The 18,303-nt window shown below is 42.6% G+C and overlaps 1 protein-coding gene across 5 annotated transcripts in view; it reads right to left on the bottom strand.

Annotated features, from left to right (window-relative positions):
• The window catches only part of USP49 (ubiquitin specific peptidase 49), a 58,059-nt gene extending 40,064 nt beyond the window's left edge, over positions 1–17,995 (bottom strand). For 4 of the 5 annotated variants that reach the window (XM_081195832.1, XM_081195831.1, XM_081195829.1 and 1 more), the window contains exon 1: positions 16,619–16,714. The gene's annotated coding sequence lies outside the window, so the exon portion shown is untranslated. Of the gene's footprint in view, positions 1–16,618; positions 16,715–16,824 lie in introns of those variants that run through there. The other variant, XM_081195830.1, reaches the window with a different exon arrangement.
• Between the last annotated feature and the right edge of the window lie 308 nt (positions 17,996–18,303).

Here is an 18,303-nt window from a genome sequence, read left to right as displayed (position 1 = left end):
GAATTTCAAGGACTTCAATATAAAGTGGAAGGTTGTCAGGAAGCCAGTAGTGCAAGACCTCTGTGAGAAGCCGTGCATATACCGCTGCAAAGTGAGAGGAACAATGAAAAGAGTACCAAGCTGCTATATAATTTCCCAGTTAAAATGGGACAGTGATGAAATATGTAATGTAATTACCATATTTTTTGCCCTATAGGACACACTTTTTCCCCTCCAAAAATGAAGGGGAAATGTGTGTGCGTCCTATGGGGCGAATGCAGGCTTCAGGAAGCTATCCACAAGCCTTGGGAGCCCGTGGGAGTTCCCACCGGACTCCCAAGGCTTGCAGACAGCAGCCTGCAGCCCGAAACCTGGGGAGCTCAGCGGAGTGCGCCCCGGGCTTCGGGCAGCTCTCAGCAACCCTTGGGAGCCCAGCGCGAAGTGGCGCCGGTCTCCCAAGGGTTGCAGAGAGCTGCCTGCATCCCAAAGCCTGGGGCGCACTGTTCAGCGCTCCCCAGGCTTCGGGCAGCTCTCCGCAAGCCTGGGGAGACCGGTGCGACTTCCCGCGGGCTCCCTAGGCTTGCGGATATCAGCCTGTTCTGGGAGCTGGGGTCGGAGGAAGCTCGGGCTTCCCCCGCCCCAGCCCCGCGCCTGGGGGGGGGAATAATTTTTTTTCTTTATTCCCCCCCAAAAAACTAGGCGTGCCCTATGGGCCGGTGCGCCCTATGGGGCGAAAAATACGGTAGCACCTGGGACATGTTATAAGCTAGCAAGATAATTTCTGACGGGGGGGAAAGCGCATGCACATGCACGCGCACACACACATATACAGCTTCTACCCCAGAAACTTTGACCCTGTTGGATGGATGGAGAACTTCTAGCATGGGACAGACACTCTCCTTTTAATAGTTCCAAAATCAGTTTGGAGTGAAGCAATTTTCTTCACATTTCTCATTTTTCTTTGTAATAATTAATTGGGGGGGAAACTGTTATATAAAGTGAGCAATTGTCCCTGAGAATAATTTCCTCATTAAGCATGCAAGAACCTGAAGAAATTAAAAAAAGATACTAAAAGCTCTGTCCTGATCATGTTTATGCTTCAGATTGTATTAAATAGGATAACACACTTAGTGGTAGAACAGTTAACTTCCATGAATGGAAATATCAGAACAAGCTCTAAAATGCACCATCAAATAATGCTAAAAATCTGGTTGTTCCATTTCAAATCTCACTTGCTAAATAGGTAAAGTGCCAGAATTCATCTGGCTTTACTGACCTATTAAAAAAAAAAGACCAGCTTGCAGAAAGGCAACATATGAATGAATAAATACTTTCAAATTGCTGTTCCACAATCAGACAGAAATGTCCGTACGTTATCTACAAATTCTATATAAATTGCCTTATGACAGTGCATGTTCATTGTACGACTTGATTAGTCTCTAGAACCATAATGCCAATGTCTTAACTCTGTTGCTTTAAAATCCACCCCTTATTTAAATACACATAGCACCAGTGTCAAACGCATTCACACCACATTTATGCCAAGACGGACAGAATGCTTTAATCTAGTTCCTTTTTCTAAATGAAGGACTATTTTGAGATTATTTTGGAACTGGAATAAAGACTATTTGGGGTCACAGCTGCTGATCTTTTGAAGAAGCCTGGGGAACAAAGCACTAGTGAAACAAAAATGCAAACCAGATTCCTTTCTCAAATTATTCATTTAACATTTCTGATCACATGTCACTTCTTAAGTCATCTGAATGCTCAAGAGGTTCCATAGGAAAGCTTTCCACCCTCTGACTTTTTAAAATCAATAATAATACAAACATATTCAAACGTATCTTGTGTGGTTTTCTTTTTATAGCAAGACTTGTCTGTGTGTGTGTGAGAGAGTAAATTCAGCTGTAGGACAGCATTTCTCAATTAGGTCTAACGCCACCCACTGAAATTAACTCAGAGATTATGAATGCAGTGCAGCACTTCACAGAAAAGCATACAGAACAAGGAAAAATAGCCATATTCACTATTTGTTAAAATTGCTCAGCTGCTATCCCATGGCAGTCATATAAGCAGGCACACAGCTGTGGCCCACATTTCTTGATCTGAGCTTTCACAGAATGGATAGAAATAATACAAATGCAGGGAGTCTTACTACGTATGTCCATCCCCTCTTTCGCGCAAAGTAGTAACTAGACTGATCTGCCACGATAACATTTTGTTTTATTTTCCATGATCAGCTGTTCAATACCTAACAACTTTTACTGATTAAGGCTCTGTGACACTTTTTATGAAAATGATGAATTTCTCAGGTCCTCACATCATTATCTGAATACAGTTTATCCCCACAGAACAGGATTCTGGGGAGTCCTTGTTTGTTTTAGAAGCTTATTAGGGACTGAGAAGATCATCAATGGATTATAAACATCCCTGAAAGAAAACATGCCTATTGCAATGTGCATCAGAGTGCTGGTTGTATTCTAAGGAACATAGAAAGCTGTTTTATATAGTCAGATAATTGGTTCATTTTACTCAGTACAATCAAACCTTGGCTGTCAAACAACTGGCTTCCGAAATGTTCGACAACCAAGGCGTGGCTTCTGATTGGTTGCAGGAGCTTTCTGCACTCGATCGGAAGCTGTGTCGGACATTCAGCTTCTGAAAAACGTTCGAAAACCAGAGCATTTACTTCCAGGTTTTCAGCGGGAGCCGAGGTTTGACTGTATTGTTTACACCAACTCTCTGTGACTCCAAGGTTTCTGATTGGGGACATTCCTAGCCCTGCCTGGGGATGCTGGGGATCCAACCTCAGAACATTTGCATGAAAAACATGTGCTCTATCACTGAGCCCACCCCCTAAGGCAGACATTCAGTCTAGGAAGTACAATGGTGGAGACAACAAGGGTCACAAAAGTGCCCTGAATTGAACTTCGACACTAGAAAAAATTATTCAACTTGGGTCCCCAAGATGTTGTTGGACTACAGCCCCATCATCCCAGGTCATTGACGAAGGATGATGGTAATTGTAGTCCAACAACATCTGGGGTTCCATATATTTAAAAAGGCTGCCCTATAAACATGCCCCAGGAACCTTGGCTGTATTAAAAATTTCCACAGCAAAGACGACAATATGGGAAAGATCTGTTGAATATGAAAACAATTGCCATAGAATAAGCTGTTCTAAAGAACTATACCAATCTGAAGACTTTTCTTACATTGCCATAAGCAAGTATATATAGTAACTTACAAGAGATTTACAACTCACAAAAGTTCTCAAATGCTGCTTACTATTAAAAGCACTAATAATGAAAATAACAGCTCTTACTTTAGCCCTGTTATGGCACCAGTCTCAAAACCAGAAGTTTTGAGAGGAGATCATTTTAATTGGAAAAATTGCACAGGATTAAGCCAGGGGAAAACCCACCTTGCAATGTTGAATTCCTCACGCCACATAACATCTAGTTTGGGCCTTACTTCAATTTAACAAATGAAGTGTCTATCCTTAATACTCAACTCCTATATCTTTCATACCAAAAGGGAATATACATTTATAGCACAATAATGATAATGATGGTGATGATAGTGATAGTGATAATACAGGTGATCATTACACAGTGGTGACCTGCTACATATACCGTAACCACTTGGTAAATCATTTGTATATGTTTCCAGGCAATGAGGAAAAGATTGTTTTGCCAGGTACCTGATCAGAACTCTGGGGAAGCAAAGGAGTATTAAAGTTATCCTCAAAACCTGCCAAAACCATAAAGATTGTGTAGTAATCTTAAATTACTGCTTCATAAATGGTTGTTGGCACTTCCTCTGAGTAGGCATAAAAGAGGGTAAAACAGAAATATGGGTTCCCCCTTTTTAAAAAAAAGAATGCTACATTAGCACATACACTGTTTGTTAATGCAAGCAATATAAGACTGGGAACAACTTTTCCCATTTACTGCATATCTCTAGCCATGTCAGACAATTACAATTTATTTATACACTCCTTTTCAGCCAAAAGGTTTGTAAAAGTGGTGATCAGTATATTAAACAATATACAGAGTAGACTACAACTGTATCCATCAGTCGCAAAACAATACAAGGCAGCAAAATCACAACAATATGGTTCTTTGTAGTGTAGAAGAGACAAGAAGATTTACTCTACAGCAAAGGTCAGCAAACTTTTTCAGCAGGGGGCCAGTTCACTGTCCCTCAGACCTTGTGGGGGTGCCGGAATACATTTTGAAAAAAATAATAATGAATTCCTATGCCCCACAAATAACCCAGAGATGCATTTAAAATAAAAGGACACATTCTACTCATTTAAAAACATGCTGATTCGCGGCCCGGATTTAGAAGGCAATTGGGCCGGATCCAGCCCTCGGGCCTTAGTTTGCCTACCCATGCTCTACAGCAGTGTTTCCCAACCTTTTTTGGGCAACGGCACACCTGTTTAATGAAAAAAATCTCGCGGCACACCACCATTACAGCCCCGTGACGTCAGCGCGCAGCGTCACGCCGGGAGGGACGCACGAAAGTGAAAGTTTTTAATTTTTTTCCCTCCCCCTTGCCGGGGAACCTCCAAGCTTTGGGGGTGGGGGGGGGAGGAGGCAGCAGAGCGAGGGACTGAGGGACGGCGGCAGCTGAGGCGGCGGCGGCTGTTGTGGTGGTGGCGGCGATAGCGGGCGGAGGAGGGGGCGGCGGCGGGAGTTGCTGCTGCTGTTGTTGCTGCTGCTGCCCGGACATGCCGGCCTCCTCCTCCTCCGCTGTCTCGCGCTCCTCCCTTTTGCACGCGCTGCCCCGCCGCTCGGCACCACCACCGCGGAGCCGCCCCCGGCTCGACGCGGATCCTCGCCGCCGCCGCCTCTCACCGCCCGCCTCGCCCGCCTCCCTCCCACGGCACACCAGCCGACGTCTCACGGCACACTAGTGTGCCGCGGAACACCGGTTGGGAAACACTGCTCTACAGGATATCCACATATGACTTCAACTGAACAGGATCCTCTAGAGAGAACACATAGTATTACGTAATCCTGATTTTAAAATGTATGTCAATACAGAAGTTACACACTTCCTAAGATGATTAATGAAGCTCATTAATAAAAGCCTAAGGGAAAGCTCTGCCTCAATATTCACATATGTGCTTAACAAAAAACTGAACCTGAAATGTGGGAGAGGGCAGGGTGACATGCTGGGAGAAGCACTGTCTGAGATATTCACAAACTACTTAACAAAATTGATTATGTTAACATGAATGCAGCTGTAAATAGCTGACATGTTAATATTCATATATTTCAATTTTATTATTGAATATGAAAATAGTTATAATGGACACTAGAACGACAAGCACCTCTGCCAAAAGGGGAGAGCTTAGTTTTGAAATACTTGCATAGATTCTGCCATTGCTACTTTTCAACATAAAAGTTATGGGCACCTACCTAAAAGTAACAGGCTGTTATCTAGCCCTTCAATGCTATACAAGGCTCCACACATGCACCTACCATGGCAAGTTTCCCCTCTGCTCTGGTAAGCTTGGGAAGGGGACAAGGGCTCATCCCCACAGTTGTGCTGGCCTTAAGGGTATTCTAACAAGATCTGAAGTGTTGGTTCAAGCAAAAAGTAGATATGTAAGGAGAATTCCTAGATGCCAAGGTCCAAGTTTCGGGCAAGTACTCTTTGATGAGAGAACACCAGCAGAGATTTAAAATCACAAAATATGCAGCGAAGTAAAACATGCAAATATAGGCTGTTAGACCTTTAAAATATGCCCTTGCAAAGTTTTCCTCTTCCCCTAGCATAGAAAAAGACCACATGTTTGGTAAGCTAAAAATGATTTACAGTGGTACCTCGGTTTACGAACTTAATCTGTTCCAGAAGTCTGTTCTTAAACCAAAACCTTTCTTAAACCGAGGCACGCTTTCCCTAATGAGGCCTTCCACCACTGGTGCCCTTCCACCGTTCAAATTCAGTTCTAAGACCGAGGTAAAGTTCGCAAACCGGGACACTACAGAAAATAATATGAAGACACATACACTGCTACCCCTAAGCAGATCTGGGCATGGACAGTAGAGTTGCCACCTTTTTTAACTGACCCTGTGCCTTAGCAGCAGCCTAGCACACAAAACTTAAATAGGAAAAGCTTTTGCTGTTGCCTTATCTCTATCACCTGATTATTTTCCACTTATCAGATGGCTTTTAAAATTACAAAAGCAGAGCTACTAAAATGGTTGGCAACCAAGAGAGATAAGCAGTACTGAAAAACTGATGCAATAAGCAGAAAACACTCAACATGGAAATCAGATACAATGAAAATAAACTTTTTTTAGCAAAAATGGGTGATCTGTAAAGAACCCAACTTTTTATTAAGCAACAGAAGCAACTTCAGATTTAGAATACATATCAACTTTATTGCATAGGAATTTACTATATAAAGATGCAGTTCTCTAAAAGAAAAGAAAAAACATACATGAAACTGGTCAAGCAACACAATGTGTTTTGGGGGAAATTGCACACTTTGTCTGAATACAGAAATGCTATCAGCATTAAAATCCTTTAATTAGATTTATAGAGCAAATGTATTTCTGGTCGTGGAGCAGTGAGACAGAACGGAGTGGCAAGGTGTATGAAACTCTGCTGAGCACAGGAGCAGGTTTTAAAGGAGGAGAAAGTTGGTGTCTTTTTTTGTTATTCTAGCTCCAGGCTAGGCAGCCTGGAAAATTGTTTTATACAGACAGGGTCTTGAATTGCTGTCTGCAACTATGCCAGAACATTCTGCAATAACTGGACTTTCCAGGTCAAGCGCAAACAATGCCCCACATTGAGTGCATTGAAGCAATCCAATCTTGAAGTCACCAATACCTACACTACTGTGGTCAATGTCCTCTGGCCAAGGAACAGTTATAGCTGGCCAAAGCTGCTTCTAGCTATGGAGACCGCCTTCTTCAAGAAGGGAAACCACTTCTTCCTCCCAGTGGTGCTCTTTGAAGCAGCTCCTTTCAACTTTCAAAATCAGAAACTGAAAGGAGCAACATGGAGCATCTTGCAAAGGGCTCATTTTGGCTGTGCATGCCTGTCCCCTCTTGGGAAAAGGCATGCACAGCCAAAGAAAGCAACCCCTTTTGGAAGAAGCTGTCTTTTGGAAAGATTGGCTGTGCATAGGACTTCTTCTGTGATACTCCCAAACAGCAGCTGGCTGACCCTGTCCCGAACAGTAGATAGGGAGTGCACAAAAACAGTTGCTTTTGCAAAAGACTTTCAGGCAGCGCTGCCACCACTACCACAGTACTCTTATTTGGGCCTCCAGAGGCTCAAATAGGTGAACATGAACTGTCTGAAAGCTCTTTGCAAACAGCAAAACTGAAAGTTCTGGGACTTCAAAGCACAGCATTACTTGATGTCATAGTGATGCCAGGGGATTGACAGATGGCAGCCTTACACACCTGCTAAATTTGGCCCATCTGGGGTTGAAGAGATAATGATCTGTTATCTCATCAGAAAAGTTTCCATACCCCACGACAGACTCACTGAGGTTAATGGGCATGACTTAGGTTCCTTAATTTCAATGGGTCAACTCCAAGTAGGACTAATATTGAGTACAACCCAAAGTGATTAAACCACAACAATGAAACTGTTCAGCCTTCATAGCAATGCTAACATTGCCAGGTGTGAGATTAAACAATGGAGTTCTGTATCAGACTACAAAGAACCAATATTTTTTTTCCAGCTTGCCAGGAGCTATCTAAAAGCACAGTTTTTGATCTTTAAAAGTTGGGTAGCAGTATCAATCAGAACATATAGATATAATAAACACTGAAGTAGAATTCAACTTTCTCAGTTAACCCTAACCTTTTTAATCCTGTTCTTAAAAGCTACCAATTTCAAGCATGTTTTGTATATAGCATTTTGCAACAGTTTCATAACAGTATTTTTTTAAAGTTTATTTTAGCACCTCACCCTGCAACTCAGCTTTCCCTGAAATAAGACCATGGGGTGGGACTGGGAGTAAGGGAGAGAAGCACATTAACAGCTTGCTAATCAAGGACAAGTGTTTGGAGTCCTAAACTGTTAATTTTGTTGTGTGCCAACAGCTCAGCTGCAAATTGTTATGGGTTGTCTGCTTTTTTCTTCATTTTCCATCAGAAAGTGTGACAAAACCTGCAAAAACAGGTTAGACCTCTTTACTAAAATTCTCTAAGCTTGGCAGTGAAGTATAGTTTTAGTACTGTATACCTTTTTCAACAGTAAGGGACTACATTGATTGACTTTCAAAAAGAAGGTAATTTGTACAAAAGTAGTGGTCTTCAAATACACTCTTTGCCCCATGGCTGCTTTAGATGAAACAAAATTCATGCAATCGAAAGTTTCAGATGTGTTAATCCCATATGTAATATTTATAAATTGAGTTAAAATTTAGAACCTTTATACTGTTGTTCACAAAATAAGCAGGCATGTCAGATTATGAGACCAGTTAGTATCTATCCAAGATTTTATAACATTCTATGTGGTTTGAAATACCAGCTACCAGAGAACACAGAACAAACATGTTAAGTTTTTACCCATTCACAAAGCAAAAATTACAAGTTATCTTAACACTTCATGATCACATTTCAGAAAGAATTGAGGAGGCTAGACTTAATTTAAACTGTGATGCACAGTTCTCTAGCAGTCAAAGCTTTTCCTGCCCAAGGAGTCTGCAAAAGTGAAAGGAAGCAGCAAAATCTGATTCCATAAAAACCTAATTACATTGTCCACAGGATACTTATACAATGAAACCATCAAATGTGATACTATAGGAAGTGGGGGGGAGGGTCATTCCTAAATGCAAAACCATACAATCGGTATGAATTATTAAAATAGAGACTTAGATTAATTCAGCAAGTAGCAAAAGCTGTCACTGAACAGTACAATTTTAGCTGAAATTATGTGAAACAACAGATACACCACTGCAATGATCAATGAAGGCAAATATTTCAAGATAATGGCACAGTTTTAGCGCATGTTTCCATCTGTGATGTTCCTAGTCTTCTGCATTCTTTGGCAGAAACAATCATAGTAACTGCATACACTTAAGCAACTTCTGATTGCTACTCTTGTTTGTTTGCAATGCAGACAGAAGCATACTGAGTATGCACAGTATGGCTGCAGGCTGAGAACTAGATGCAACTTGGAGTTTATCTATTGGCAGCTCAACCTCTGATTCAGCTGCAGCAGCAATAATACCATTCCACCTTGTTTGCTGAATAAGATCAACCACTTCTAAGAGAATTATGATCTTATCACAGAAGTCCTTATGGTACATAGTTAAAGATATTTTGAAAACTATATCTGCATCTACATTTTAAAATCAAGCAAAAAAAAAAAGGGGGGGGCCCATTTAAGCTACCCCGGCCAATTTATTTATTTTAAACCATTCTTAAAATATCTTGCCTCTAACATAGCTAGTAAAAATAGCTTATAGTTAAGGATCTTTGTTCACATAACCACCTGGGTATATTGTAGCAGCCTGAAAGGCTTGTGTGTTCCCCCCCCCCCTGCTTCGCCCCAAATTCTTGGTCAGAAACTTGTCTCTAACTACCAAAACAAGGTTTGGCTTTCAGCACATTCTGGGTTTCATACTTTCTCTAGTACTTGAGTGTGCATGCACAACCTTTAGAAGAGCTGACAATGTGCCTAGATTATTGTATGAAGAGGTGTTCAGTGAACACCTAATTAAAAAGAAAAAGCAGTAAAACCCTGGTAGGGTCAAGAAGGAAATGCTAAATAAATTTCAAATGATCAAATGAATGATTTGGTATGTAAATAGATCCCATTTTTCTACCACAGGACCCTCAAAGCAGCTACATCAGTTGCAAATGCCATTCAAGCCAAGCCCCAGCGAACCTTGCTAACGGGACACTAGGTCACATAAAGCATAAGACAATTCCTTCTACCAATTATTAAAAACATCCAGCTAATGCTTCAAAAAAGTTAGGCAACCTGACAAAAGTATGTTTATCAACCTCCAGAAACCTGGGCAACAGACAACCTAACAGTGTAGTACATGATCATTTACTACATATTTGCTAAACATTTCACAAGTTAGTATTAGTTCAAGCCCGTGAAACATTGGAAGGAATGCTTTCACTGAGAATGGGCTACTGGGCTCTGCCTCCTCCAGGCCTCTATGCTTTTTTTCTCTCTTTTTGGTCAGGCATCAATTTCTGCTTACCGTCTGGATATATACACGGCCTACAACAGTACTCTTCCCAAGAACCTGCATTGTCAAGTTGGCGCTTGGTCAGTGATTAGTGAAATTTCTTTTCCTCCTGTGTCAGCTGCTTTAAAAGAATTGCATGCCCATGTGCAGCACACAGTCCGTTTTACTCTCACTGCATCCAGCTTCACTCTCGCCACAAAATTATATATTGAACCATCTCAATTCTACTTCCTCACCTGGAACTCTTCAGATTTGCCTCAAGTACAGCACATCGAAAAGTCACATACACTCATTTCCCAGGCAAACGAAGGTTAGAGAAGTTAATGCTATAATTGAGATTTTTGGAACTCTTCTAAATTTGGGGCTAATTCATCCACAGCTAGCTACTAAGAAATATGGGTGTCTCCGCAGTCCTTTTTGCCTTTCCAATATCCATTTCCATCCAAAGAACATAATTCTTTCTGTGCCTTTCTCCATGTGAAATAGCTTCCACCAGAATATTGTGTTATCATAGCAACTGAATCCACAATGGGGTGGGGGTAGGGAGGATTCCACCCACTGACCTTTTAGTAAAATTTCCTCAGTCCCCACTTCCCTAAGCATATTGCCTGCTCTCATCATCGTTCTCTTAGTCCCCCTGCTTCCAACATTTCTTTTCTATGCCTTCTGCTTTCTGCTGTTTTCACTGCCCCCTTGTCCCCAAATCCATTATATTTAGGACCTGGTACTTCCTTTCAACCTTTCAGTCTCCACTACTCTCCATGCCTATCCAGTTCTCCTCCAGGCTACTGTAACATCACAGCAGTTCAGCCAGCAGCTATGGAAGTTGGTACACTGACAGGCAACAGACAGTCAATGTTTACAGTTAAGCTAAAGTGAAATGGAGTGTACCACCAGAAAATAGCAAGGGGGATGTTGAGAGTTCTTTATCTCTACTCCACTGCAGCTTCGTATTTAGAGGTTGGAATTGTAATACTGCACAGGTAGCTCCTACATTAAACGTGTACTGCAAATCCATCCTATACAGTGGTACCTCGGTTTAAGATCAGCCCTGTTTATGAACTATTTGGTTTGCAAACTCTGCAAAACCAGAAGTAGTGTCCCGGTTTGTGAACTTTACCTTGGTCTAAGAACGGAAGCCGAACGGTGGAAGGGCACTGGCGGAGGGAGGTCTCATTAGGAAAAGTGTGCCTCAGTTTAAGAATGGTTTCTGTTTAAGAACGGACTTCCGGAATGGATTAAGTTCGTAAACCGAGGTACCACTGTATTAAGTGGTGGTTAACAACATGGATTTACTATGTGGAGGAACAACAGTCAGGTTGGGGAATGGAAAGGGCATCTACTTGCTCAGTAAGTGTGCCAGTCCTGGCTCCCTATCATTGTTATTTATTATTATTTTGTGGTTATGTACTCTGAGCTTTCAAACCATCCAAGGTTGCCCAAGACTTGGGCTTAAAATGATGCTGCAATCATGATTCTTATATAGCATCTGATTGCTAGTAAGGACTGGGAAAAGATGGACAGATAGAAGTGAAATCCAAGTAAGAAATCTAACTACTGATTGGCAAGGCCCCAACCCCATTCAAGAAGTCCCAGGGCACAACCATTATTGATAGTCTTTGTCCTCCCTTAGTAACTCATATGTGGGGGTTTTTGGGTGCTGCTAAATCTTTAGGTTCCTGTGGCAGCCTTGAAGACTTTTCACCAATCACACTCATGGGCACAAAACTGAAATGCTTTGTCTCCAGTTTAGAGCTAGTAACTATTAACATATAACCACACAAGGTTATTGAAGTGATTTAATTAAGTGTATGATGAATCATTATTATGAAAGGCTATTCAGAAGTTACAGCTGGAATGGAATATGACAGCCTTTGTCTTGATGAGGAAGAGTCATTAGACACATGCTGCATCAACATGTTGTTATAAGGGGGAAAACTGCTCCTTTTCTCTTATGGGGTACCCAAGAGCCCACAGAGTGTCCTCATGTAGGTACTGCTTATAACAATGTGAAGAACAATGATGGCTGCCTGTTGTTTTCACAGCGCAGTTCAAGATGCTGGGTTTCTTGCAAGTGGCTTTCAATAGCTGGGCTCCTCAACAGATTCTTCCCCAATCTGGGTACGCTCAAATGTCTTGGACTACAACTCCCATCAACCCTAGTCAGCACAGCTCTGCTGGCTGAAGCTAATAAAAGTTGTAGTCCAAAACATCTTGAATATACCAGGTCAGCAAATTTTGCCTTAATATCTAAAATATAGGAACTATACCTAAAATTTAATGGTATGATCCTTTGATAATGTCAATTTTTATATAGACAGAAGGCAACACAATACATATACATGTACTTGCAGGACTAAACTAGATGAGATGTGATATCTGTACTCACATCCCCTGCCATTGCCTTTTTGATTAAAAGCAACTGGAGGGGGGTGCTGGCAGCATTTGATAAGGGCCACAGCATTGAAGGAGGTTTTAACCCCTCATACTGTTTTCGCAAACTCAAATTGTCACACACACAAAGCTGCTACTGCCCCACTGGGAAAGACACACCTGTATGTTCTCCCCAGTGGGCAAACAGCACCTTTTGGTTGGGGATATACCGTATTTTTCGCTCTATAAGACGCACCAGACCACAAGACGCACCGAGTTTTTGGAGGAGGAAAACAAGAAAAAAATATTCTTAATCTCAGAAGCCAGAACAGCAAGAGGGATCGCTGCGTGGTGAAAGCAGCAATCCCTCTTGCAGTTCTGGCTTCTGGGATAGCTGCGCAGCCTGCATTCGCTCCATAAGACGCGCACACATTTCCCCTTACTTTTTAGGAGGGAAAAAGTGAGTCATATAGAGCAAAAAATACGGTAATTAAATCCATGAAAATGGCATTTTTGGGAAGAATTAAAATCTCCCTATGACTGTTTAAGGAGAAGAAGTGGAGAGATCTTCCACATCTTGTCTATCATGGGCTTTTGGTGCTGTTAGTCCAGCTCTAGAAAACACACATTTTATAGAAATTTCCCAGTGCCCTAACCTGGTTATTCAGGAAGCAAGGAAATATACTGAACCAGCTTTTAATCATGAAGGTAGGGCTTAAATAATCCTAGAGGCCTAGTCACATGGGCACCTAAAACTGGCAATATTAATTCAGTTCTAGATAGCAGGCTGTTTTCTGTAGGCTTTAATATATTTAAAATAGAAGCCAAAAAGCATGAAGGAAACATTTAGTCTAATTGGTTTAATCTAAATTCAGTCTTCTCCACATCCCTTCCCAACAAGAGCACATGTGCAGATGTTGAAGCATTTTCTTCAGTTTTCTAACAATAATACAAGCTATCAAAAGATGACAGAGCACCCTTGGGGAAACTCAGTCGTACACTGCAAATGCAGCCCTGCTTGCTTCTTCCCATCAACAGCATCAAGTTCCTTCTGTTTGTTAGGCTATATTAGGATTTTCTTCTAAAATATTATGGGGTACAACTGCTCAACAAATGTTTGGGTGATATATAGTCAGACAGTTATTTTATTTAAGTTATTTTAAAATTAATAGGACTGTCAAATTATTGGGGGGGGGGGGAGAGCCTCTGTGCTGCCAGATATTACTTCCTGCCAATTCCTTCTTACATGTCCCTGATAACATTAAACCCAGATTCTTCTGTTTTCACTTCTTTTCCTTGAGTGCTTAACTTCCTCTATCAGCCAACCTCTTATCTGCTCTTCAAGGGTTGTTGTTTTTTTATGTCACAGAAGTTTAGCCAATGATACAAATGAGTCACAGGTAAAGCCAACTATTTTACAGGAATAAAAGAGAAAGAAATGAAAAACAGTTGGAGATTTTTTTTTGTAAATGTACAAAAAAAATATTAAAGTCCATAGTCTATGTTTTAATTTGACTCCTTTATTTCTGTATAAGGTGGTATGGAGGTTTATATAAGAAAAGTTTTAGATTTTAAATGAGTTTATATGAGGTAAGGGATAGAACTAAACTTAAATTTGATAAGTTGAAATTATATTAAAATGCATTTGCTGTTATCGCCTTTTAAAAGACTATCTAAAAATGAAACTATGTAAAATCATGATGTTTGATATCCCTTATTTTTCTATATATTTTGAATAGATATGAACATGAAATGCTGATTTATTTATTTATTTACAGATTAGTAAAGGGGAAAGGAAGAAACATGTATCATTAAAAACATGGTACATCCATATTCTGCACTTTATTTAGAAATAAAACATTTTCCTACCTAAATCCTACAAATTTTTCAGTTCTAAATAAACTGGAGAAAATAGATTTCAAAGAGGAATTAAAAATTTATTTGACAAATATTACTAATTTGGTGTGTGTGTTTAAATTTTCCAGTACTTTAGCATGAAATTAAAACTTGCTTTATTGGGGGAGGGATAAAACTTGTTTCTTCACAATAAAATTGGGCTTAACACAACCAAAGAAAAACACAAGGCTTCTCAAAAGTCTTAGGAACACTGAAAGGAACTAGAGATGCCTGACTTGACATCTCTTATTTTTTTGACATCATATAACAAACCACCTAGTTTAAAGTTAATGCTTAGCCCCACCCCTTTGCCCACTAACAATTGGGGGGGGTAGAAAAATGGAAAACTTTGATGAAGTAAACAAAAAGTCTTACTTCCTTCTCTCAAAGATCAAAGAACCAACACATTCTGAAATAGCAATAGGCTTAACACTGCAATCTTTAAGTATGCATGAAACACACAGCTCCTCACTAGCTGCTTTCCCCCTACAAGATCATGCTCATCTGGCAAAAAAAGCTAGTTAATGTAACATAAAACAGACTTTTAACATTCTTTCACATGTGCTGATGCGTTCAATAAAAATGCTTTTTAAAGCATGTAAAACCTTCCTTTAACTTTAATGTGGTAATATATACAATTTATTTATAAAAGGGGAGAGAACAGCACTACACGAAAATCATTACATATCTTCAGAATCCCATTCTTTTTGCATACAAGTGCATCATAACAGCACTGACTTCAATAGCATAGTTGCTGTGTGACAAACAGCGTTTGCAAATGAGTTATTACGAAAGCTGGAAGCATCCTGTAAGGCTAAGTGTTCTCATTTGCATTAACTCCAGGGACACCCAAGTTCCATCATATGGTTCCATCCTTGGAACAACTTCTTCAGCACTGCTACACATATAATCAAACCAACAACAGAAATGAGTTCAAAAGTACTTTAGTACAATGCTTTCTCTCAAACCGATTTCATACTAATGTTCTTAACTTGGAGCAGAGGGAAGGAAATGCTGTGGGATTAAGTGGTAATAGATCAATGGGAGTCAGAGCACAATGCTCTGAAAAAAGAAGTTAGAAACATCACACTTGAAGTGAACCACCTAAGCATCTTCCAGCAAACAAAGAACTGCACGCAGCTTAGCAATACCAACGTGCACCACCCTGCTTGCCCATCGTTATTTTAGCTCTCTTCCACGCTGCCTGTGCTAGCACCCGCAACAATATAATATTCCTCACTACAATCCTTGTTCCAAGTCTGGCATCCTCAAACTCAAACTTCTAACTCTCTTGCTGCTGCTTTCTAGCCATTAAGGGCCCTATTCATTTCACAAGCATTAAGATGGGGAGCTTCATGTCTTAGATCTCAGCAGCTATACCATACACACCAGCCCTTAATTTCCTCTCTCCCCTTCCAATGCCTCCTTTAAGGGTCCCTGCAACTTTAATTTCTAAATTGTTCCTGACTCGGTCCTCCCAACCCTCGGGTTTCTTTTTGCTTTTGTTTCTCTGCCTGAGCCTTCAGGTTCCCCCTGTCCAACAAGGGCTTGATATCCAACCCCTAGCGCTCAGATTGTACAAGAACCCCGTGTCTCTCCAACCGAGGTAGTCTGGCTTGAGCATTTAAAAAACCAGTTAGTTGGCTGCTGCCTTTGCCTGTTCAGCCACAGGCGGCAAATCCTGTCATAGCCGCTCCCCCCCCCCGCCCCCAGTTGGTGAGGTTGGTGCCCTTTTCTGCCCTCACGCAAAGCAAGCTCCCTGGACCTCTTTCCCCAAGAGGAGGTCCATGCCCGCCTCCCCTTCGGTGCGCGCAACCTCCCATCTGGCGGGGGGGGGGAATTCCTCCTCCAGCCCCTCTCCTGCTTAGGGGTCAAGACCTCTTCCCCTCCGTCGGCCTGGCCAGGCGGGGAGGCGAAATTCCCTCCAAACAGGAAGGAGGGGCTTAAAGCAGCACAACCCCCCACCCCCAATATGGAATTTGAGCCCCAAAGGGGTGGAGCCCCCTCAAACCTCCCACCCCAAATCGGGGGTCAAGCCCCCCCCTCTACCCTCAGCCTCCCTGGGCCGCGCATGAAGCACCCCTCTCCACCCCAGCTGCGGCTCTTTCACTTCCCCCACATTTAGGGTTTGAGCCCCCAAGGGGGTAAAGCCCCCTCCCCCCCTCCGGCCCCTTTATTTACCGCCATCATCAGCACGCGCGAGCTGTCACCAAGCGCGAGACACCCCAACCGGTACCTGACACGCCCCCCCGGCCGCCATTGGCCGCCGAGCTCGCCCCGCCCCGCGCTGCCGTTGGCTGAACCGCCCGCCAGACACTATTTCCTTCCCACCCCCGGCTTGGGCCGCCCTACGACGAGTCGCCATTCAGCGAGCACGTTTACGCTACCTGCGCAAGGGGGCTCCCGAGAGTTTTCTTGGACGGTTCCTTTTCTTCTCGGCGTCATCTACGTAACACGAAAGAGCGGGAACCCTCTCACTGATTTACGCTAGTGACGCGTCAGATTGTGTGGGGTGGTTGTTGTTGTTATTTTTAGTTTTCCCGAGAATCCGAAGATTCTTCGGAACAGTTCGTCCCTAACGGCGTGGCAGCTAAAGCAGACGTGTTTGCCGTCTCTTGTTCCCCCGAACTGCTAGTTTACGGCACTTGCGGAAGCTAACCAAATCCTATAAAAATCAGAAGCGGAGTCTCGGAAGGAGGGTCCGGGGAATACGTTAGCTCCGCCCCCGGAGCTGTGACATCCGTGGGCTTTGTGAATCGCGGGGGGAGGAAGAGGGGGGTTAAGTTTGGTTGAATCACAGGAGGGTAAATAAGGATGTTTCAGAGACAAAGGGGCTCTTAAAGACGCAGGACCCCATTTCGTCGGTCGCCCGCCTGTCTCTCCGGAGCGTCGCGGAGGGCCTGGCCGGGGAGCTTGGGTCTCGCGGCGGGGCTGAGGGTTCGCAAGGGACGGGGAAGAGAAGCCTCCCGAATGTCGCTGCTCCGCGACGGCCTCCCGAGACAAGGGAAGGGGCAGCAGCTGGCACGTTCACATGGCCCAATGTGTAAATACACGTGTATACACACACGCAGCGTGCGCGCGGCCCCGCAGGGTTACTGCCTGGCGGACGCCACGCGGAGCAGCGGCCGAATCCTGCGCCCCGTTTCCCTCTGCAGTCGCAGGTCCGGCTGGAGAGCCTTTTGCTTCGCGGGCTGCTCCAAGCGCCGCAATAGAAACCGGGCTAAGGAACCCACACGGCGTCAAAATGTGAAACTTGCCGCTTTTTAAAGTATATATAATTTAAACAGATATTATGTGGCTCCCCCCCCTTTTTTTTTTGCCTCGTTTTACCGTCAGGAAGGAACTGATGACATGGCAGCAGGTGAATAATCTGAGGCAGGCAGAGACTGCACGGACGGAAAAGCAGGCTCCGTTGCAGCCGTTTTGAATCTCCTTGTATGTATAATGGGAGAAATTAACGTATCGTACAGAATAACTTTGCAGCAGGGTGTCGGCAAATTTATTCAAAAAAAAATCGTCTTTCAATGAATCTTTCTTTCTGGGGGAAAAAGCATGTGGTAATATAATAATAATAATAATAATAATAATAATAATAATAATAATTTTTTATTTATACCCCGCCCTCCCCAGCCAAGGCCGGGCTCAGAGCGGCTTACAAGCAATAATAAACAAGATGAGTGATTACAACTTAAAAACAAAAATAAAATACAACATTAAAATAATGGAACATTAAAATATTAAAATGGAGCCTCATTGCAGGAGAAGGAAAAGAAAAAAGAAAAAGGGGGCGGAGGGAATCAAATTGGCTCCAATCCAAAGGCCAGGCGGAACAACTCTGTCTTACAGGCCCTGCGGAAAGAGATCAG

Source organism: Podarcis bocagei, assembly GCF_964188305.1.
Source record: "Podarcis bocagei genome assembly, chromosome: 5".
NCBI lineage: Eukaryota > Metazoa > Chordata > Lepidosauria > Squamata > Lacertidae > Podarcis > Podarcis bocagei.
Note: the sequence above shows the minus strand (reverse complement) of the source record. Positions and strands in the feature narration are given on the sequence as shown.